This window comes from Schistocerca serialis, chromosome 8, assembly GCF_023864345.2.
Source record: "Schistocerca serialis cubense isolate TAMUIC-IGC-003099 chromosome 8, iqSchSeri2.2, whole genome shotgun sequence".
NCBI classification, from domain to species: Eukaryota; Metazoa; Arthropoda; class Insecta; order Orthoptera; family Acrididae; genus Schistocerca; species Schistocerca serialis.
The window spans coordinates 618,839,430-618,863,383 of NC_064645.1; the positions used below are offsets into that span (position 1 = coordinate 618,839,430).

Sequence of the window (23,954 nt, forward strand, 5' to 3'; positions counted from 1 at the left end):
CGGTTGGTGAAAGTGAACCCAGGTTTGGTCCCCAGTAACGATTCTTGCAAGGAAGCCATCACCTTGTCGTTCAAAGTGCCGAAGAAGTTCTTCACAAGCTTCAACACGTCGTTCTCTCATTTCAGGAGACAGTTGCCGTGGCACCCATATTGCAGACACTTTGTGGAACTGGAGCACATCATGCACAATGTGGTGTGCTGACCCATGAGTAATCTGTAAACATGTTGCAATGTCATTCAGTGTCACTCGGCGGTTTTCCTTCAAAGTTCTGTGGAGTCACAACTCGTTGTGCCTGACCTGGACAAGGAGCATCTTCCACTGAAGTCACACCATTTGCGAAATTCCTACTCCATTCGTAGACTTGATGCTGTGACAAACATGCATCACCGTACTGCATTCGTCAATGAATTTCAGTAGGTTTCACAACGTTACTACGCAAAAACCGTATAACAGAGCGCTGTTCTTTCTGGTGCCAGTCGCAAGTGGGGCGGCCATCTTTATGCTGATACTGCAACGGTATGTGTGTATCTGCACTACGCTGCCACCTACAGGCCATTCTACACGCTGTTTGTAGCAAAGTTACCAACTTACAGGATAAAGGCGCGAAATTTCGATTTGTTATTACAAATTTAAGGTTTTCATTTGACTCACTCTCGTGTATTGAAATGGTGAGATGTGTTATACTATGCAAGTATTCGTCCATTACCAATTTATCTCTCCCATGATATGTAATGATCTGTCGTATCAACCCATCTCTTCTTGAATCAAGTTGTGCCACAAATGTCTTTCCTTGTTCAGTACCTATTTATCAGTTATCCGATCTATCCATCAGATCTTCAGTATTCTTCTGCAGTACATTTCAAAAGCTACCTTACCCTGCATTCCTAATTAAAGCTAAGTTAGAAGGCTGCGGTGAAAGCGAAGACAGCTCCACTGCAAATTTAAACGTAGCCAGAACCTCACGGACAAATAAAAACTAAACGAAGCCAAAAGTAGAATGATTTGGACTATGTGAAGCGTTCAGTGAATTCAAAAGCAAAATCCTGTCTCCCGATTTGACAGAAAATGTAAAAAGTTCTTGTCTTACTTTAAATCAGTGAACAGATAGAAGCCGTTTTAACAGACTCTCTGTGGCGTTAATGGCACTGAAACGGAGGACGACACAGAAGAGTCGAAATAATAAACGACGTTTTCCAAAACTGCTTGACAGAGGAAGATCACATTGTAGATCCTCCTTTAAATAGACTCACGAATGATAAAATGAAAGACATGGAAATACGTGAGCAAGGGACAGAAAACAGACTGAGATCGCTCTACACTGGCAACGCTACTGGATCTGACGGCATACCAGCACAATTCTATGAAGAGTAAGCGAAAGAATTTCCCGATCTTCGAGTGGCAGTGTACCGTGGGTCTTTAGAGGAGCGAAGTGTTCCTAGTGATTGGAAGAAAGTCATTCCCGATTAGAAGAAACGTCGTCGAACAGACTTAGGCATGTGTCCCTGATGTCGGTTTGCTGTACAACTTTAAACAATTTTACGCTCGCGTATTACGACATTTCTGGAGACTGAGGATCTCCTCTGTAGGAATCAAAATGAGCTTCGATATCAACGATCGTGTGAAACTCAGATCGCTCTGTTCGTCCACAAGATCCAGAAAGCAGCTGATGCCGGCATCCAGGCAGATGCCGTGTTCCTGAACTTGAGGAAGGTGTTCGACACAATTCCGCACTGCCGCCTGGTGAACAAAATACGAGCGCGTGAAGTATCAGACGAGTTGCGTAATTGGATCGAAGTGTTTCTACTGCACAGAACACAGCATGTCACTCTGAACGCAGAAAAGTCTTCAGGAGTAAAAATAACTTCGGGAGTGCGCCAATGGAGTGTTATAGTACCGCCCCTTCTCGCAATATGTACAGTAATGGAAATAAGTATTCATACACTAGAGCGCGGAAAAGTAAACTGCCTTTATTGACAATACGAAACCAAAAACACTATTTGGATATACACTGTACACATTGGTCAGTCACTAATGCAGCTATGCTGGTATATAGAACGAGAATGAACAAGTCTTTACAAAAAAAAATACAAAAACGTCTGCCAAGTTCTCTACTGCGCTGGGAATTAAGTATTCATACACCAGCAGAAAATGTCACTTCTAACAAAGCCAGAACATGTTTCATACTTCGTTTGCATACCCTTCCGATGTATTACTTCTCGCAACCTCCGTGGCATGGAAAGGACCAATTTTATTGTAGTTTCCGACGTGATACCTTCCCATTCTCTTTCAAAGAGGCCTTACTACGGATGTCATGTTTTCTCTCCTCGTGTTTCCATCTCACTCCACAAGTGTTCGATGGGATTCTGGTGCGGACTCTGAGCTGGTGTTTTAAGAGTGTGTGGAGTGTTGTAGAGCAACCACAGCCGGACAATTTGCGCCGTATGTTTGGGATCATTGTCCTGTTGGAAGTAATAATTTTTAGGAAGACCCAAAGCGTCAACACTCTGTTGTAAGTTCTGTTTGAGAATGTTCATATACACAAATCTGTCCATGGTACCTTCCAGAAACATTAATTTTCCGACACCGCAGACTGACATACAGCCCCATACCATCACTCCACCACCTCCGTGCTTCACCGTGGGTTGAATGTTGTTTCGGTCGAGGTCTGTATTCGGTCTTCTCCAGACCAAGATCCTACCATCATTGTGCACGATATTAAATTTGCTTCCATCACTAAACAATACAGTGCCCCAGAAGTCTGCTGTCTTGGATACATGCTGTTTCGCGAATTCCATCCGCCACTTCCTGTTCTTTTTGCTGATGTAGGGCTTTCGTCTCGGGACCCTGGCTCTATAGCCCGAACGATTGAGAATGGTACGAACTGCCTTTGGAGTGATGTCCTTTCGGAAGTGCTCATGTACATATGCGGATAGTGCCGACGCTGTCGTTTTCGAGTTTTTTCTTGATGGTTCTTAATAGCATTCTGGTCTCTCTTGTTGTAAGCTTCTGTGGACGACCGTGTCGTTCACTGTTTATTACTACATGTCTGTCCTTATATCGCTTAATGATAGATTGCACAGTCGCTCGGCTTCGTCCTATGATGTTCGCAATTTCGGCATACGACTTGTGTTGAAGATATTGGGCGACAACGATGTTTCGTTCCTCAATGGTCGTTTCCTTTCCCTTGCGGCCCATTCTGCTGTTCCACGGTACCTACGTCCGACGTGCTGTTGCTTCACGACCGCCACAAGACTACACAAGTGTGGCATGCACTCCGGGGCTGCGTCAGCCGTTTGTTTGGTTGAAAGTAGTCCGCTGTATGTATACATTTTCCCCTGTCGTAGACCGTGCGGAGTGTAAAATATTTTATTTTCCCAGAATAGATTCATGGCATACGGGAAGCTTCATTACCAAGAACATTGTTGTCTGACGCTACATCATCTTACTTATTCGTGTCGGCACTGAGGGTGATTTACTATCCCAGCACACCATCGTAGTTTGTCACCACCTACTGTATGAATACTTATTTCCATGACTGTATAACTGATCTGGTAGATAACGTCTGAAGTTCCATAAAGCTTTTCACGGACGATGCTGTTGTACACAGAGAAGTCGCAACTCTAGAAAATTGTAGAGAAATGCAGGAAGACCTGCAGAGGATTGACGCTTGGTGCAGGGGGCGGCAGTTGACCCTCAGTATAAACCAATCTAATGTACTGCGAGTACAAACACAGAAAGACGCTTTACTGTATGATTACAAGATTGTAGACGAATCACTGGAAGCAGGTACTTCCATAAAGTGTCTAGGAGTACGCGCAAGTAGCGATTTGAAGCGGGATGACCACTTAAATTAATCGCGTATAAGGCAGACGCTAGACCGAGGTTCATTGGAAGAATCCTCAGGAAGTGTAGTGTATCATCAGAGGAAGTAGCTAAGACGCTCGTTCGACCAATACCTGGATGCTGCTCATCAGCCTGGGATCTGTAGCAGATAGGGTTGATAGATCCAAAGAAGAGCAGCACGTTTCGTTACACGTTTATTTAGAATGAGCGAAAGAGGCACGGAGATGATTGTAGTAACAGGTGTCAATGTGCAGAACGCTTCGAGACGATCCATTTCGACTGTGGACGTGTCGCGAATTGAGGAACTTGCGAAAGAATTGTAAAGCAGAAGCTACATGGTTAGAAAAGCCTCCAGCCCAGAAACATCTTGAAGCATCCTGAAGCAACGACGTAAAATGTTAACTTTCTGTCGACGTTCTTGTAGCAGCTCGTCACTTCACAATGACCACGGAAGGATATGCACTGTCGGCTGTGGCCCATCAGGTGCTGATGGGCTGGAAGCAATTGGGGAGACCCAATCTGAGCGTAGTTACTGAGAGACACGGAAACTCCCTGTCTCAATCTGAAACGTAAACAGGCGATCGAAACTAGCGAGTGTGATCCACATTTTTTTGTTTTTGCTCCATAGAAGTATCCAGCTGAGGCAAGACAAAGTAAACATACTTATGCACGCGCTGCGGGGCAGGAGGATGTGTGCAGCTGCAGCAGACGGCGGCGACGTCCGAAGAAAGTGCGACTGCAGTGTGGGCACCTGGGCAGGGGACGACCGCGGTGTAAGCCTGAAACTGAACTGGATGCAGAAGACTGGTTATCGGAAGGTCCTCCATGAGATGCAGAATGGTGAGCTTGCTTCGCACAGTCTTTATCAAAGTGATCCCAATCGCATTTCCGCGGTTTGATGTGGATGCAGTATGCACTTTGAGCGGAAGACAAAGAGCTGTTACTAATAGAAAATAAGGTTGGCTGCAGAAACTACTTTTTATAGTGGAGACAAACCACCAAAGCAACAAAACTAACAAAGACATGCTTTCCAGCTCCTCTCTGATGCAGGCTCTCGTCGATGATGTTTGGTTTTTAGACCGCTCATACGAATCTGAACGGAAGTTTACCGCCGTCTTAGCAAGAATCCGGTCAGGTCCCGAGATGATGGACATGACTACTGCGATTGCCGAAATTAAACGCGCACGCTTTCTGCCCTGCAAGCTAACTGCACACAGTACGCGGATGTTACTTGGATTAGAGTTGCCCCACATGCCGCCCTTTGGATTCAAACCTCGTTTCACCCATGGTCGACAATATCTCCCATCCTCCTCTCAGGGCTGTTTCCCTGCCTTCGCGTTACATCTTTTCGGCCTTACTCTGTTCGTTATTGTACGATATTTTCCGGCTCGAAAATCCGCTGTAGATGGGATGTCAAATGCAACCACGGCCAGGGAGCCAAGAAGATCTACGGGTAAGAAACAATGTATCATTCACCTGAAGATGGAAAAGAAGTTCAGTTGGGGCAGCAGAAGCGAAAGTCACCAAAAATAGTATTTCATGATTTAATCTGATTATCTCTTTGGCGGATTCCGTAGAAATGTTGGAACACGTGAGGCAATACTAACCTTACGACTTTTTTTAGAAGAAAGATTAAGAAAAGGCAAACCTACGTTTCTAGCATTTGTAGACTTAGAGAAAGCTTTTGACAATGTTAACTGGAATACTCTCTTTCAAATTCTGAAGGTGGCAGGGGTAAAATACAGGGAGCGGAAGGCTATTTACAATTTGTACAGAAACCAGATGGCAGTTATGAGAGTCGAGAGGCATGAAAGGGAAGCAGTGGTTGGGAAAGGAGTGAGACAGGGTTGTAGCCTCTCCCCGATGTTATTCAATCTGTATATTGAGCAAGCAGTAAAGGAAACAAAAGAAAAATTCGGAGTAGGTATTAAAATTCATGGAGAAGAAGTAAAAACTTTGAGGTTTGCCGATGACATTGTAATTCTATCAGAGACAGCAAAGGACTTGGAAGAGCAGTTGAACGGAATGGACAGTGTCGTGAAAGGAGGATATAAGATGAACATCAACAAAAGCAAAACGAGGATAATGGAACGTAGTCAAATTAAATCGGGTGATGCTGAGGGAATTAGATTAGGAAATGAGACACTTAAAGTAGTAAAGGAGTTTTGCTATTTAGGGAGTAAAATAACTGATGATGGTCGAAGTAGAGAGGATATAAAATGTAGACTGGCAATGGCAAGGAAATCGTTTCTGAAGAAGAGAAGTTTGTTGACATCGAGTATAGATTTAAGTGTCAGGAAGTCGTTTCTGAAAGTATTTGTATGGAGTGTAGCCATGTATGGAAGTGAAACATGGACGATAACTAGTTTGGACAAGAAGAGAATAGAAGCTTTCGAAATGTGGTGCTACAGAAGAATGCTGAAGATAAGGTGGGTAGATCACGTAACTAATGAGGAGGTATTGAATAGGATTGGGGAGAAGAGAAGTTTGTGGCACAACTTGACTAGAAGAAGGGATCGGTTGGTAGGACATGTTTTGAGGCATCAAGGGATCACAAATTTAGCATTGGAGGGCAGCGTGGAGGGTAAAAATCGTAGAGGGAGACCGAGAGATGAATACACTAAGCAGATTCAGAAGGATGTAGGTTGCAGTAGGTACTGGGAGATGAAGAAGCTTGTGCATGATAGAGTAGCATGGACAGCTGCATAGAACCAGTCTCATGACTGAAGACCACAACAACAACAACATCTCTTTGGCGTCATTCTATTGAGACTCATGTCACTACCTTACATTAAGTACTATTTACGCCATTTTCAGGCTAATAATCAGCTATTAGGAATAGTACGTTGCTAGGTTGGTTAGTACCTCCAAGTATGAGGGAATTCAGAAAGTAAGGTCCGATCTGGTGCGACATGGAAACCACATTGAAAATTCGATGAAGCTTTGCACCGATGTGTTGGACACTGTCTGTAGTAAGCGCGTCGATCGCGCAACGTCGCTCTCTTCAAATCTGAGCGCACAGTGAGCACGTAAAGATGCCTAGAAAATAGTGCCTGCCGCCAAGTATGAGAGCCTGATGAAAGATTTCGTCTGAACCCATGTAGTCCATAACAAAACTGTCACGCGTTTCCTTCTTCATGACAACACTCAGGCGCACTCTGCAGAGACAATGTAGATGCTCCTGCAGCGATTTCGATAGGAAGTGTTTGGTCAACCAGAATACAGCCCGTAACTGGCTCCCCCTGATTTTCATCTCTGTTCAGAATGAACGGCCAGCTACGAAGACAACATTTTTGCACCGACAACGAGCTGTATACCAGTGTAGAGGATTGGTGGAGAGCACAGTGCTTTCTATGGAGAGAGTATTCGAAAGGTAGTACAACGCCATATAAATGTCTACACTTATGTTCATAAATTAAAGATAATACTGATACATAATAAAACAACGCTTTCGTGGGCGGTTTCCGGGTTTCAATTACCTCGGGGTGTGACCATGCGGTGCATTTCACCTGCAGTCGTCGCACTATGGCGCTGGCAGCAGTCCACATACGCAGAGGTATGTTGGTGCATGTCAGAGTACGGTCCAGTGAGTAAGTGTGCAAACGTTTTCAGATGTGCTAATGGTGACTGTGTGTTGAAAATGGCTCAAAGAACGCATTGATGATGTTGTGAGAGGTAGAATACCGACGGGAGGCTGGTCAAACACAGCAGGTCGTAGCACGGGCCCACCGTGTGCCACGAAGAGTTATCTCAAGATTATGGCAACGATTCCAGGCGCTACAGTAAGGGACGTCAACAGTTTACAACACCACAAGAAGACCGATATCTCACCATCAGTGCGCGCAGACGGCCTCAGAGAACTGCAGGTAGCCTTGCTCGCGACCTTATTGCAGCCACTGGGTTGTCTCCAGACACACCCAATCTACAGACGACTGAACAGACATGGTTTATTCGTCCAGAGACCTGCAAGGTGCATTCCACTGACCCCTGGTCACAGGAGAGCCCGTAAAGCCAGGTGTGAAGAACACAGTACATGGCCTTTGGAACAGTGGTCCCAGGTTATGTTCACGGACGAGTCCAGGTATAAACAGTGATTCTAGCCGGGTTTTCATCTGGCGTGAACCAGCAACCAGATAACGACCCCTTAATGTCCTTGAAAGCGACTTATATGGAGGTTGTGGTTTGATGGTGTGGGGTGGGAGTATGATTGGTGCACGTCTTTGCACCAGTATGTCCGCCTTTTCAGGGGTGCAGTGGGTCCCACCTTCCTCCTGATGGATGATAACGCACGGCCCCACCGAGCTGCCATCGTGGAGGAGTACCTTGAAACAGAAGGTATCAGGCGACTGGAGTGGCCTGCCTGTTCTGCAGACCTAAACCCCATCGAGCACGTGTGGGGTGCTCTCGGTCGACGTATCGCTGCACGTCTTCAAACCCTTAGAACACTTCAGGAGCTCCGACAGGCACTGGTGCAAGAATGGGAGGCTATACCCCAGCAGCTGCTCGACCACCTGATCCAGAGTATGCCAACCCGTCGCGCGGCCTGTGTACTTGTGCATGGTGATCATATCCCATATTTATGTCGGGGTACATGCGCAGGAAACAGTGGCGTTTTGTAGCACATGTGTTTCGGGACGGTTTTCTCAACTTGTCACCAATACCATGGACTTACAGATGTGAGTCGTGTGTGCTCCCTATGTGCCTCTGCTATTAGCGCCAGTTTTGTGTAGTGCCACGTTGTGTGGCACCACATTCTGCAATTATCCTTAGTTTATGAGCAAGAGAGTATGTTGGTGCGGCAGCAATGTAGAGAAGTAGCTGAAAGGTGTAGATAAATGCCGCAAAAAAAAAAAAAAAAAAAAAAAAAGTTGTTGGATTTCACAGTGGTTTCCATTTTGCGAGTAATCGGCCCGTACTTTCCGAATAGCCCTCGTACATGTGGCGTGAGCAAGCCAGTAACGTTTAATTTGCCCTGGACAGCAAGCCAGGTGTCGATGTGTTACACGCGGACGCAAAATGGTTAGTCTATACCGACAGGAGTTGCCTACTTAGTGGTGCAGTTATGACTGTGCAGAAAACATCAGGTAGTAAATTCTGCTACGAATTTGTAGGAAAAGTGTTCGACACAGAGAAAAAAGAACCAATACACTCATTTGTGTACATATTAAGGTACGACATATAAAAATATCTGCAGTTATATTCGTTACAGCTTCTACATACAAGTTGAACATGAACTCCTCTGACAAACTTCCAAAACGAGAAAAAAATGTTTTTATAATCGTTGGCTCTAAGATGCATGCCTAAATAATTGTGAGTACTTTTTCATATTCGCTGTTGTCAGACACTTCTGCTGAAAGCCCTTTGGTCTCTATACTTTGACGGATGGACTTAATAGACAAAAGCAATAAAAAAAATTCCAGTAAACAGGGATCTACAGCGCATACTTTAAGAACTATCAGTACCTATTCATCTTCGCTACTGTGAAAAACATCTACTGAAGAAGTGCTCATAGCCCTTAAGGTACACATTTTAGAGCTCATGTATACTGGACATTTTTTGAACATTTTTTTGGTCTATACTGTCTCCTCCCAAAACATGGAAAACGGCTTACAGTAGAAGCCATTCGTTTCACAGTATCGACGATGAGCAAGTGCGCATAGCTCTCAAGGTATACATTTCAGAGCCCATGCTTACTGACATTTTTTTCCTGTTTACGTCCAAACCATCATATCTGAAGGCGTCCCAGTGTTCTGATTCACCCTGTACGTGGTTATAGCACTGTCGGACATACAGAGCTATAAGATGTAGATGTAAGTGCGCAGGCGCGGCGTTGTGTGTGCAGTCTAGCAGTGCCCAGTAACGTTCTAAGAAGAGGGGAATGGTGAAAAATAACGAATATGGCAGGAGGGGCTCCACGGAACGCTGGTATATCCCTGGCGGAGCGCGCGGGCGGATTTAAAAGCCGCGCACGGTGTGGTCCGCGTACCCTCAAAGCGAGCTCTGGGAAGATGAGGCGGACGCGGCGTAATCCGGCGATGAGGGAGACGCCGGTGCTCTGGCGGGGCAGTAATTTGGAGTAGTGCCCTGGGCGCGGTAGGGGGGCGGGGGGTTGTCGGGTCGCGTAATTACGGAAAGGTGGCGGGATTAGGCCGCCAGGTGCGCAAAGAGGGCAGCCGGGCGTCGGGGGCCGGCGCTGTTTTATCCGCGACGCGCTAATGTAATTGATTCGGCCCGCAGGCGCGCGGAATCTCTTAGGCCTCGCCTCTCTCCAGCCGACACCTGCTTCTTTCGCTGCCGATGCGAAATTACAGCCCCCGCGCCGCCTCGGGGCTAACGTGATTAACGAGGCCGGTTCCCTGTAAAAGAGGGCTCTCTGTGTGCACCCCGTGTGTCAAGGCGGGGGCGGCGCTATCCGTGGCGAATGAATTGCTTCGGCCCTTCTCGCGCCTACCTGCCTGCCTGCCTGCCGTCCTTCGATTCACAACGTTACCAGTTTCGGCAAAACACTGAATGTTCCATAAGGCCATTAAAATGTTTTATATAGGTTCATCTCGCAAAATTTACAGCGGTACAACATTTTCCTCTCTCTCCTCACTGTCCTTATACATCAACATTTGCCGGCCATTGTGGCCGAGCCGTTCTAGGCGCTTCAGTCTGCAACCGCGCGACCGCTACGGTCGCAGGTTCGAATCCTGCCTCGGGCATGGAGGTGTGTGATGTCCTTAGGTTAGTTAGCTTTAAGTAGTTCTAAGTTCTAGGGGACTGAATGACCTCAGATTCTATGTCCCATAGTGCTCAGAGCCATTTGAACCATTTGAACATCAACATTTACGTAGATACTCCGCAAGCAACCTTACGGTGCGTCATTTCCTTTCCCGTTCCACTTGCAAACAGAGAGAGGGAAAACGACTATTTATATGCTTCCGCGTGAGCTCTGATTTCTCGTATCTTATCTTTGTGGTTCTTATGCCTAATGTCGAACTATCAGTTTAATAAGCCACGACTGCAAAATACTAACACGAATTCTTTACAGACGAATGGAAAAACTGGTAGAAGCCGACCTCGGGGAAGATCAGTTTGGATTCCGTAGAAATGCTGGAACACGTGAGGCAATACCTACCCTACGACTTATCTTAGAAAATAGATTAAGGAAAGGCAAACCTGCGTTTCTAGCGTTTGTAGACTTAGAGGAAGCTTTTGACAATGTTGACTGGAATACTCTCTTTCAAATTCTGAAGGTGGCAGGGGTAAAATACAGGGAGCGAAAGGCTATTTACAATTTGTACAGAAACCAGATGGCAGTTGTAACAGTCGATGGGCATGAAAGGGAAGCAGTGGTTGGGAAGGGAGTGATACAGGGTTGTAGCCTCTCCCCGATGTTATTCAATCTGTATATTCAGCAAGCAGTAAAGGAAACAAAAGAAAAATTTGGAGTAGCAATTAAAATCCTTGGAGAGGAAATTAAAACTTTGAGGTTCGCCGATGACATTGTAATTCTGTCAGAGACAGCAAAGAACCTAGAAGAGCAGCTGAACGGAATGGACAGTGTCTAAGATGAACATCAACAAACGCAAAACGGTGGTAATAGAATGTAGTCGAATTAAATCGGGTGATGCTGAGAGAATTAGATTAGGAAATGAGACACTTAAAGTAGTAAAGGAGTCTCGCTATTTGGGGATCAAAATAACTGATGATGGTCGAAGTAGAGAGGATATAAAATGTAGACTGGCAATGGCAAGGAAAGCGTTTATGATGAAAAGAAATTTGTTAACATAGAGTATAGATTTAAGTGTCAGGAAGTCGTTTCTGAAAGTATTTGTATGGAGTGTAGCCATGTATGGAAGTGAAACGTCGACGGTAAATAGTTTAGGCAAGGAGAGAATAGAAGCTTTCGAAATGTCGTGCTACAGAAGAATGCTGAAGGTTAGATGGGTAGATCACATAACTAATGAGGAGGTATTGAATAGAATTGGAGAGAAGAGAAATTTGTGGCACAACTTGACTAGAAGAAGGGATCGGTTGGTAGGACATATTCTGAGGCATCAAGGAATCACCAATTTAGTATTGGAGGGCATCGCGGAGGGTAAAAATCGTAGAGGGGGACCAAGACATGAATACACTAAACAGATTCAGAAGGATGTAGGTTCCAGTAGGTACTGGGAGATGAAGAAGCTTGCACAGGATAGAGTAGCATGGAGAGCTGCATCAAACCAGTCTCTGGACTGACGACCACAACAGCAACAATGCGTAAAGTATGTTGGCGGCTAACAATTGTTTGGCAGTCAGCTTCAAATGCAGGTTCTCTTAATTTTCTCAATATTCTCGAAAAGAAGGTCGCCTTCCCTCCACGGATTCCCATTGGAGTTCCCTAAGAATCTCCGTAATACTTTCGTGTTGTTCGAAACGACCGGCAACAAATCCACCAGCCCGCCTCTGAACTGTTTCGATGTCATCCTTCAATCCAACCTGCAGCGGATTCCAAACACTCGAGCTGAACTCTAGAATAGTTCGCACCAGCACCCTACATGGAATCTGCTTTACAGGTGAACGTTTCTTTCCTAAAATTCTCCCAATAAACCGAAGTCGACCATTCGCCTTCCCCACCACAGTTCTGAGATGCTCGTTTCATTTCATATCGCTTTGCAGCGTTACGCCCAGATATTTAAACGACTTGACTGTGTCAAGCAGGACACTATTAGTACCGTATCCGAACATTGCAGGTTTCTTCTTCCTACCCACCGGCATTAACTTACGTTTTTCTACATTTAGATGTAGTTGCCATTGATCACGCGACTATAAATCTCGCCTAAGTCATCTTGTATCTTCCTAGAATCACTCAACTTCGACAGTTTACCGTACACCACAGCGCCATCAGCAAACAACCGCAGCTTGCTGCCCACCCTGGCCGCCAAATTATTTATGTATATACAGAACAACAGCGGACCTGTCACACCTCCCTGGCGATGCCCTTGTCGCTGATGCACACTCGCCCTCATGGGCGACATGCTGAAGAAGTCTTCGAGCCACTCACATATCTGGGAATTTATTCCATATGCTCGTACCTTCGTTAACAGCCCGCAGTCGGACACCGTGTCAAATGCTTTCCGCAGATCTGCCTGTTGCCCTTCATCCGTAGTTCACAGTAAACCGTGTGAGAAAAGGGCAAGCAGAGTTTCGCACATGCGATGCTTTCTAATACCATGCTGATTCGTGAACATAAGCTCCTCAGTCTCAGGAAAGTTCAATATGTGGTGTCACCGCCAGACACCACACTTGCTAGGTGGTAGCCTTTAAATCGGCCGCTGTCCGCGTTAGTATACGTCGGACCCGCGTGTCGCCACTGTCAGTGATTGCAGACCGAGCGCCACCACATGGCAGGTCTAGAGAGACTTCCTAGCACTCGCCCCAGTTGTAAAGTCGACTTTGCCAGCGATGCTACACTGACAAATTACGCTCTCATTTGCCGAGACGATAGTTAGCATAGCCTTCAGCTACGTCATTTGCTACGACCTAGCAAGGCGCCATAGCATTTGATATTTATCTTGAAGTATGTACAGTCAAGAGCGATGTACACCAATTATGGATTAAAGTTAAGTATTCTGCCAGATACGTACCTTTTTTATTAAACTCAACTCTTATAACTGTTCCAGACCTCACGACAATCTGCGTGAGCTTAAAAGCGTGCATTTCGGCCTCCTCTAGCAACACGGTGTTGGCTCTTCTGCCAACACTTCACATGGCGCCGAGGATTTTGTGTTTGTTGATAGACTGATTTCATTGTGTCATGGCTTCGCCACAATCTCCAGATGTACTGTCCGAATTTTATCGCTTGCAGAATAAGCAGACACAGGCCTTATTGGATGCCCTTGGACAGCTCATCCAGGGTCAACGTGCACAGCCGCCGCTCCACCGCTCCCGCAGCCACAACACGCTGTTGCACCACCTTTTCGTCCTTTTGATGCGGCACTGGGAATTTGGACGGAGTGGTCACGCCAATTTGGATTCCATCTCGCCGCCTACAGAATTCAAGGTAACGAGCGGCAGCCTTTTTTGTTAACATCCGTCGGGGTGCACACGTACAGTGTGATAGTGAAATTATTTCCCCGACGCGACGTAGCAACTTTGTCCTACGACGAAATTTTGTCGGCATTAGATGCATATTTCAAAGAATCAGTCAATGTCGTTGCAAAAAGGTATACGTCCTTTCGTACAAAACGTACGGCCGGCCAAACTAATCGGGAGTGGGTTGCAATCTTGCAAGGCCTTACTAGGGATTGTGCTTTTGAGTGTGAATGTGGACTCCCTTATTCAGGTACAATGGTACGTGATGCAATTGCACAGAACGTTTCTGATGTTCGTATAAGGGAACAGATTTTGAAACTAGTCAATCCCTCCCTTCAACAAGTAATGGACATATTGGATCGGCAAGACACACTTGACTTTGCTCAGGAATCATTTGAAACTTCGCCAGCCGTGTGTCACGTTACCGGCCCGCCGGGCGAGCTGCACGGAACAGTAAACAGCCCTCGCGCCCGTCCGTGCAGCTGCCGCCAACCTCCCCACGGCGGGCGGAAGCCTTATAACACAACCGTACGCCGATTTGCGGGGGAGGAATGTGGTGTCACCGCCAGACACCACACTTGCTAGGTGGTAGCCTTTAAATCGGCCGCAGTCCGCGTTAGTATACGTCGGACCCACGTGTCGCCACTGTCAGTGATTGCAGACCGAGCGCCACCACACGGCAGGTCTAAAGAGACTTCCTAGCACTCGCCCCAGTTGTACAGCCGACTTTGCTAGGAAAGGTTCACTGACAAATACCCTCTCATTTGCCGAGACGATAGTTAGCATAGCCTTCAGCTATGTCATTTGCTACGACCTAGCAAGGCGCCATAGCATTTGATATTTATCTTATGAAGCATGTACAGTCAAGAGCGATGTACACCAATTATGGATTAAAGTTAAGTATTACATCCACTACGTACTTTATTTGCTACTATTAATTCCCTTAACTGTTCCAGACCTCGCGCCAGCCTACGTGAGCTTAAGCGCGTGCCTTTCGGCTTCACCTCATAGTGATTTGGCTGTCTTGACAAGTCACAACACAATATATTCGAACTGAGAATATGTTCGAGGATTCCACAGCAAACCAAAGTTAGTAATATTGGTCTGTAATCTTGCGGGGCAGTTCTTTTCCCCTTCTTATATATTGGAATCACTTGCGCTTTTTTCCAGTCACTTGGGACTTTTTGCTGAACGAGAGATTCACAATAAAGGCAGACTAGGTAAGGGACCAATGGCTTAGAGAACTCTTTGTAAAACTGTATTGGGCTTCCATCCGTACCTACGCCATGGATGTTTATTGCTATGTTGTCCAATCGGGAGTATGTTCGATGGTCAAATGATGGTATGTTTCAAAGATCCTCCTCTGTGAACTATTTCTTCAACGTGAAATTTAAAACTTCAGCTTTCGTTTTGCTATCCTCAACTGCCATACCAGACTGGTCAACAAAGGACTCAATGGAAGCCTTATATTGACTTTCAGGGTCACCTGCTGGCCTTTATTTGTGAACCACTACGGAAATAATGCTCCGCCGTTCTGGCTTCAGATGGGCCAATTGACACCGCCCGACCGCCGTGTCATCCTCAGTCACGTAGTCATTTGGAAGGGATACGCAGAGGCGTGGGGTCGGCATACCGTTGTCTCCCCATTATTGGCTTTGCAGACCTTGGTGCCGCTACTCGCTCAAGTACGAGGACTATTCGGAAAGGTTCGATGGAACGCGAAATGGAAAACCGATAAAGCTTTGCACAGGTTTGTTGGGCAGTGTCTCTGGTATGCCCGTAGATAGCATCATGTCGCTCTTCCCAATTCTGAGGGCACAGTGAGCGCGTAAAGATGCCTAGAAAATAGTGTCTCCCGTGAAGCATGGGTGCCTCATGTGAGATTTCACCTGATTTCATGCAACCCCACATAATGTAACTGCCACGCATTTCCTTCTTAATGAAAATTCTCGGCCGAGTACTAAAGTGGCAATGAGTGTGCTCAAGCAGAGTTTTCGATGGGACGTGTTTGACCAAGCACCATACAACCCGGACTTGGTTCTCTCTGACTTTCATCTCTGCTCAAATGAACAGCTGGCTCTGAAGACAACATTTTGGTACTAACAACGAGCTGTAGTCCAGCATAAAAAATTGTCGGAAAAAAAATTCAAATGGTTCAAATGGCTCTGAACAGTATGGGACTTCTGAGGTCATCAGTCCCCTAGACCTTGGAACTACTGAACCATAACTAACCTAAGGACATCACACACATTCATGCCCGAGGCAGGATTCGAACCTGCGACCGTAGCGGTCGCGCAGTTCCAGACTGAAGCGCCTAGAACCGCTCGGCCACAGCGGCTGGCTGTCGGGAAACACAGGAGGCCGCATTCTATGACGAGGGTGTTGAAAAGTTGGCTCAACGCTACATCAGATGTCTAAGTCGGAGCGACGACTATGTAGAGAAGTATCTGGAAGGCGTAGCAAACTGTTGCAAATAAAATAGTTTTGATTTTCACTGTAGTTTCCAATTCGCGACGGGCGATCTTTCCCTACTTTCCGAATAGCCCTCGTAGCTCAAGTGGCTCAGGAGGCTGAGTTGACCAGTTCCCCAGACATTATTGGTAATTGAACCCGGGTCTTCCGTATAGCATTCAGCCACCACTCAGCTGTGGAGGCTAAAGACTACGTAAATAAATGCAGAATAAACATTGAGAGTAAACTCAACACAGACGAAAGTAACGAGGAGCAGCAGAAACATGAAAAATTTGACTAACGATAAACTCAACATCAAATGTATGGCCATGAAGTAGATACAATGAAGGTACGCAGCTATATTAATAGCAAAATAAGTGACGAACACACAGCCGACTGGTACAGGCGTTATGTCACTATGGTGCCAGCTGCTGTTCATGTTGCTGCTGCCGATGCAGTAGGATGCGCCAGACCCATATGCCGAACAAGATGGTCTTCCCTCAAGGGCGTGCCACGTTGCTGAGCGGAGCCCGGTCTTCTTGCGACCATACATTCCCGTGACCACCGCTGCCAGAAATCACGTACAGTGACTACATTCCTGCCAAGTCTTCTTGCAGTATTGCAAAGGGAATATCCAGTTTCTCGTAGCCCTAGTATACGACGTCATTCGTACTCAGTGAGTTGTTGACACTGGCGTGTTTGTCACCTTAAAAGCATTCCTGACTCACATCTACTCACCGCGTCCATTCTCAAAGGTAAGTAAGGCCCATGGCCGTCACAGCGCGTATTTAAAGCAAACCTGATTTGCATCCCCACGGTGGCGCTTCTAGCACCACTCTTATGCGACTGGAGCGAAATCTGAATACAGATAATCTTTGAGATGTGGAAACACACCTACCTACATTCGCTTACGTCGCGCAACTCCTCCTTGGTATTCCGATTTTATTCCTTGAGTGTACTTCCATATTCAAAGGAGAGAGTTGGTCACATGGAGGGGGCGGGTGGTCGGGTGGCAGCACTGCTCATACTGATAACTACATCAGTTCCAAATGCAATGAAAGTGAAATCAGTCAATACCCGTTAAGTGGTGAACATATCCACAAATTTTGAGAAATAACTGACTGGCACTTCATGGTGTAAAACTTTCGATTTCAGTTCGTGTATGTAAAACGCTAACTAAAGGGAGCCATAGATGGAAAATATGGTAGCTGAAAACAGAGTTTGGAATAGACACGACAAATAATCGAGAACATGGTATGTAACTTCCTGGCAGATTAAAACTGTGTGCCCGACGGAGACTCGAACTCGGCACCTTTGCCTTTCGCGGGCAAGTGCTCTACCATCTTTTGTTTTTTTTTTTTTTTTTTTTTTTATACTGCGATGTTGTTTTTATTTATTTAGTTTCCATAAAGATCACTCTGTTAAAAGGAACATGTAGATCATTTCATGGTATAGTATGTGCATTATATATGGAGCGGTGAGAGAAGCGTGAAGTTCATCAGCAGCTGTCAAATGTGCACACCGACTGCACCCGGCACGTCCCAACTGCGTGGGGGGTCGAGGAAGACTGCCTGAAGATAGTTGGCAAAGGTTTTCCGATAGTGTGACCATCTATGAACCTCATTGTGGGCTTGCTGCAAGAAATACCAAAAGTCGAGTCGCGACTTGGCAGCATCCCCATAGAGGTACACGATCGTCCAACCTTTGACCCAGATGATCGAGTGTGATTTAGTCGCCGGAAAGTAGTCACTCTCTGGATGTAAGAAGGAAGCAGGTGTAACATGTTGCGGGGTCACACGGAGGTAGCAAGCCACCATCTGTCTTCCTAGGAGCCATACGTCCTCCACCGTGATACAAGTTAAGCGGTGATGGTCGTCATCCACTTGGCGACATTTCGGGAACAGTGGAGTGTCCAGTAGTCCAATTGCATGGAGTCGTTGGTTGGTGTTGAACTTGCCACAGGCGACAGAGAACCACAGTGCCCGAACGAAGGTAGAAAGGAATTTTTGGTGCACATGTCTCCAAATCTTCGGCCAATGCAACTTGGGGTGTTTGAGTTCAATGACATTACGACTTACCCGTCGTAGCAGCCAAACATAAAATTCCTTCGCGCATGGTGGTCTCGTGCGCGGAAGCTCGTCTCTGATATAACTAAGTTCCACGATAAATGTTGATACATGCGCAAAATGTGACGTAATGTTGCCCACCGCCACCGGAGGTGTGAGGGACGCTGGAACTAGGAGATCCAGTAGGCGGGATGCAAGGGAATCACGCCCGCTACGCCATTGCTTGTACATAGTGGCTAGAAGGAGCGCCGTCGCTCGGCAGTGAACATTCGTAAGTCCGAGTCCCCCCTTGTCCGTAGGGAGCGTGAGCGTTGCGTATCGCACCTTGAGGGGCGATCCAACCATCACAAAATAGCCTAGTGCTGATTGAAGTCGACGTCCGAGCGTGAGTGGTAGGGGCAGGATCTGCGAAATATGCACCATTCGAGAAACCACATAAGTGTTCAGATATTCGACTCGCTGCAAAGGATCAAGGCGCCGTAGGTGATGTTGTCGGACCATGGTACGTGTTGTCTGTAAAATACGTCGGTAGTTAACTGCCGCAGTATGTTTTACAGATGAGGTAAAGTCTATGCCTAGATAGCGGAATCGTTGCACATAAGGAAACGGACTGATTTCTTCCGGTGTAAGGCCCCTTCCAACCGGCATTGCTGCCGATTTGTTCATGTTCACTGCACTACCCGCCGTCACACTGTGGTCCAACAACAGTTCAAGGACCGTCTTCACCTCTTCCTCGGAACGAACGAGCAGCAGGAGGTCGTCCGCATAGGCACGACATTTGAAGGTGTAGCCCCGCAGTTCCATCCCAGAAAGAGAATTTGTTAGCCTCCCAATTAATGGTTCCAACGCTATCGCGAACAGCAGCATCGAAATAGGGCAGCCCTGGCGAATGGATCGTCGAATTTGAATGGGCCCTGCTATACGCCCATTAACCTGTACCAAGGATTGTGCGCCCCCATAAATCCTTCTAATGAGACCAGTAAAACGGTCTGGAAATCCCTTTTGTTCCAGTACAGCGTACAGATAGTTGTGGCGCACCTTATCAAAAGCACTGTCAAAATCAACCGCCACCATCGCCGCTTTAAGCCGGCACTCCTCCGCCAGCGCTATCACATCATGGCATTCGCCAGTAGCTGTTTGCACATTCACCGATCCACCCGGTGTCGTCTGTTCTGGAGAGAGAACGCTACGAATTAACATACGACATCGGGACGCCAGCAACCGTGCAAAGATCTTATAGTCGGCATTAAGCAGGGTGATGGGGCGATAATGTGTGACCGTAATTCCTGGCTTCGGTTTATGTACTGGCACCAAGAGGCCTTCCATAAAAGCCGGTGGAATAGGCGCATCGGAATTTAACATCTCGTTGTACATTTCCGTCCATCGCGGTGCCATTTCGTTGCGAAATTCTCGATAAAATTCAGCAGGAAGTCCATCAATGCCTGGGGACCGATTCAACGCGCCCTTTGCGATCGCATCATGTACTTCCTCACAGCTAATGGCTTCCAGTAAGGTTCCCGCGGCTTCCACCGTCAGTGTACGGGAGACGTACGTGGCTATACGTTCGAGGTCATCGACAGGGGCTGCTTCTTCCTGATAGGTGTGTTGGTAATGGTCGACGAATGCAGAGACAATGTCCGCTTGACGCGTCACTCTTCGGTCTTCGCGGGTAATTAATTCCCGTACCAAAACGCGTCGTCGGTGCTTTCGTTCATTCACGACGTGGTGCATGGAAGGAATCTCGTGCATTATCGTATCGTGACATCTGGCGCGCACCATGGTTCCCTGAAGGTGTTTACGAGCTAAAGCCACTAGTTTAGCTTTTATCCTTTTGCGTTCGATCCAGACGTCCTGTCCCGGCGGACCATCGTCCAGGTCGCGCAGCGCTGCAAAATAAAAGTCGGTCGTACGGCGACGCCATTCTGCCATCTCCCTGCTATATGAGATGAACGTACGGCGAAGCGCCGGTTTAGCACACCATCTGAGCTACCGAAGCACGACTCACGCCCGGTACTCACAGCTTTACTTCTGCCAGTATCTGTGGCTAAGCCATGTCTCCGCAATATCCTTTCTTTCAGGAGTGCTAGTTCTGCTAGGTTCGCAGGAGAGCTTCTGTAAAGTTTGGAAGGCAGGAGACAAGATACTGGTAGAAGTAAAGCTGTGAGTACGGGCCGTGGGTCGTGCTTCGATAGCTCAGTTGGTAGAGCACTTGCCCGCGAAAGGCAAAGGTCCCGAGTTCGAGTCTCGGTCGGGCACACAGTTTTAATCTGCCAGGAAGTTTTATATCAGCGCAAACTCCGCTGCAGAGTGAAGATATTCTGGAAACATCCCCCACGCTGTGGCTAAGCCATGTCTCCGCAATATCCTTTGTTTCAGGAGTGCTAGTTCTACAAGGTTCGCAGGAGAGTTTCTGTAAAGTTTGGAATGTAGGAGACGAGGTACTGGCAGAAGTAAAGCTGTGAGGACCGGGCGTGAGTCGTGCTTCGGTAGCTCAGTTAGTAGAGCACTTGCCCGCGAAAGGCAAAGGTCCCGAGTTCGAGTCTCGGTCGGGCACACAGTTTTAATCTGCCAGGAAGTTTCATATCAGCGCACACTCCGCTGCAGAGTGAAAATCTCATTCTGGCAACATGGTATGTGTTTGCTACTCTGAGATGAAGAGATTGATACAGGAGCCGAAAACGTGACGAGGTAATGTCTCAAAACTGTTGACTCTAGTGATCACACTCATGCCGCTCGAAAAATGGTTCAAATGGCTCTGAGCACTATGGGACTTAACTTCTGATGTCACCAGTCCCCTAGAACTTAGAACTACTTAAACCTAACTAACCTAAGGACATCACACACATCGATGCCCGAGGCAGGATTCGAACCTGTGACCGTAGCAGTCGCGCAGTTCCAGACTGTAGCGCCTAGAACCGCTCGGCCACTCTGGCCGGCCTCATGCCGCTGGAGCAATCACAGATAATGTCTATTTTTTCTACGCTTTATTTAATGGACTATCATGTAATATATTAAATGTTATCTTTCACGACGACTGGTAGATATTGTTGGTATTTTTTCTATTATTCTTTATTTCGTCTGAGGCGACTAGAGTTCGTTCGCTGCATAACATCGACTGGCATAGTTGCGCCTCACGCGTAGGTCAAAGATGTTAAGATGATGAGTTCCACGACGCAACATAGATGCCGTTATTTTTTAACAGGTATTTTTTCCAGATCGTAAAACTAATCATGAAATATGGCACTAGGAAATAACCCGTTCGTACCTCTCCCGCTAATGTAAATGCCTTCTGTGCTGCGACTAACGATTCCGTCAACAATCGTCCTCAGATTCCGGGGCTATCTGATTTTCGAAATAATTTTTTTTTCTCTCACCAAGCCGTCAACAATTTTTCTATCTCCGTCGGTGAACGTTAGTAAAACATAAGGAGATCTTACACTGGCGACCGTTCACATAATGTATACATATTTATCATATTTATTATAAATGTACAAAACAACAATACTATCATTACATAAATGTTTGTTTGTTTCATGCTATGTGCAACTGAGTGCGTGACACCGAGCAAACTACAGTAATAAGGAAATATTTTCCAATATTCTGAGATATTAAAGCCAGAACAGAAAAATCTGGAAAAAAGACGATTCTGAAATATTTTCCCGACAGCAACAAACAGCACGTCAGGTAACGAAAATCAGTTCTCATTCGTAGCACTTGTTAAAGCTAAATGTGGCAGTGGAATTGATGTTTTACGAGACCCACTATGCGCTGCACATAGAATTTCGTTTCTTCTCTAGCAGTTTCAAAATTTATTATTTTCGTAGTAATTTTTCATTACATAAAAGTTTCACAAGATGGCGGAAAGATTATTAAAGAAGCACGCAAACACGATTAGCCTGGTGCAATTGTTTTGCAAAGAAATATTTTTAGTAGCAGAACTTCGACCATAGATACTAGTAGACTGGCCTTGCTGTGCAGAAGCTATGGGGCTAGTGTGGCTCCAACATAAACCACGTAACTGTTGGCAAAACGTGGCGGGATTTCAAATCAGCGGTCTGCCATCCTATGTTTGTATCGTATTTTCTCCACATTTCTCAATTCACTGCCAAACGCTTCCAACAAAAACTACTTTTTTATTAGTGAAAAATTATGCCAGAACTACATTTGACCTGGATTTGTTCAAAGTACCATTTATAAAATCTAACAAATACACTCCTGGAAATTGAAATAAGAACACCGTGAATTCATTGTCCCAGGAAGGGGAAACTTTATTGACACATTTCTGGGGTCAGATACATCACATGATCACACTGACAGAACCACAGGCACATAGACACAGGCAACAGAGCATACACAATGTCGGCACTAGTACAGTGTATATCCACCTTTCGCAGCAATGCAGGCTGCTATTCTCCCATGGAGACGATCGTAGAGATGCTGGATGTAGTCCTGTGGAACGGCTTGCCATGCCATTTCCACCTGGCGCCTCAGTTGGACCAGCGTTCGTGCTGGACGTGCAGACCGCGAGAGACGATGCTTCATCCAGTCCCAAACATGCTCAATGGGGGACAGATCCGGAGATCTTGCTGGCCAGGGTAGTTGACTTACACCTTCTAGAGCACGTTGGGTGGCAGGGGATACATGCGGACGTGCATTGTCCTGTTCGAACAGCAAGTTCCCTTGCCGGTCTAGGAATGGTAGAACGATGGGTTCGATGACGGTTTGGATGTACCGTGCACTATTCAGTGTCCCCTCGACGATCACCAGTGGTGTACGGCCAGTGTAGGAGATCGCTCCCCACACCATGATGCCGGGTGTTGGCCCTGTGTGCCTCGGTCGTATGCAGTCCTGATTGTGGCGCTCACCTGCACGGCGCCAAACACGCATACGACCATCATTGGCACCAAGGCAGAAGCGACTCTCATCGCTGAAGACGACATGTCTCCATTCGTCCCTCCATTCACGCCTGTCGCGACACCACTGGAGGCGGGCTGCACGATGTTGGGGCCTGAGCGGAAGACGGCCTAACGGTGTGCGGGACCGTAGCCCAGCTTCATGGAGACGGTTGCGAATGGTCCTCACCGATACCCCAGGAGCAACAGTGTCCCTAATTTGCTGGGAAGTGGCGGTGCGGTCCCCTACGGCACTGCGTAGGATCCTACGGTCTTGGCGTGCATCTGTGCGTCGCTGCGGTCCGGTCCCAGGTCGACGGGCACGTGCACCCTCCGCCGACCACTGGCGACAACATCGATGTACTGTGGAGACCTCACGCCCCACGTGTTGAGCAATTCGGCGGTACGTCCACCCGGCCTCCCGCATGCCCACTATACGCCCTCGCTCAAAGTCCGTCAACTGCACATACGGTTCACGTCCACGCTGTCGCGGCATGCTACCAGTGTTAAAGACTGCGATGGAGCTCCGTATGCCACGGCAAACTGGCTGACACTGACGGCGGCGGTGCACAAATGCTGCGCAGCTAGCGCCATTCGACGGCCAACACCGCGGTTCCTGGTGTGTCCGCTGTGCCGTGCG

At 46.9% G+C, this 23,954-nt stretch overlaps 1 non-coding gene across 1 annotated transcript; it reads left to right on the forward strand.

The window, feature by feature from the left end:
* The first annotated feature begins 20,603 nt into the window (after positions 1-20,603).
* On the forward strand, positions 20,604-20,678 carry Trnas-cga (transfer RNA serine (anticodon CGA)). The gene has a single exon. It is a non-coding gene; the product is annotated as a tRNA-Ser (tRNA).
* Positions 20,679-23,954: the final 3,276 nt, after the last annotated feature.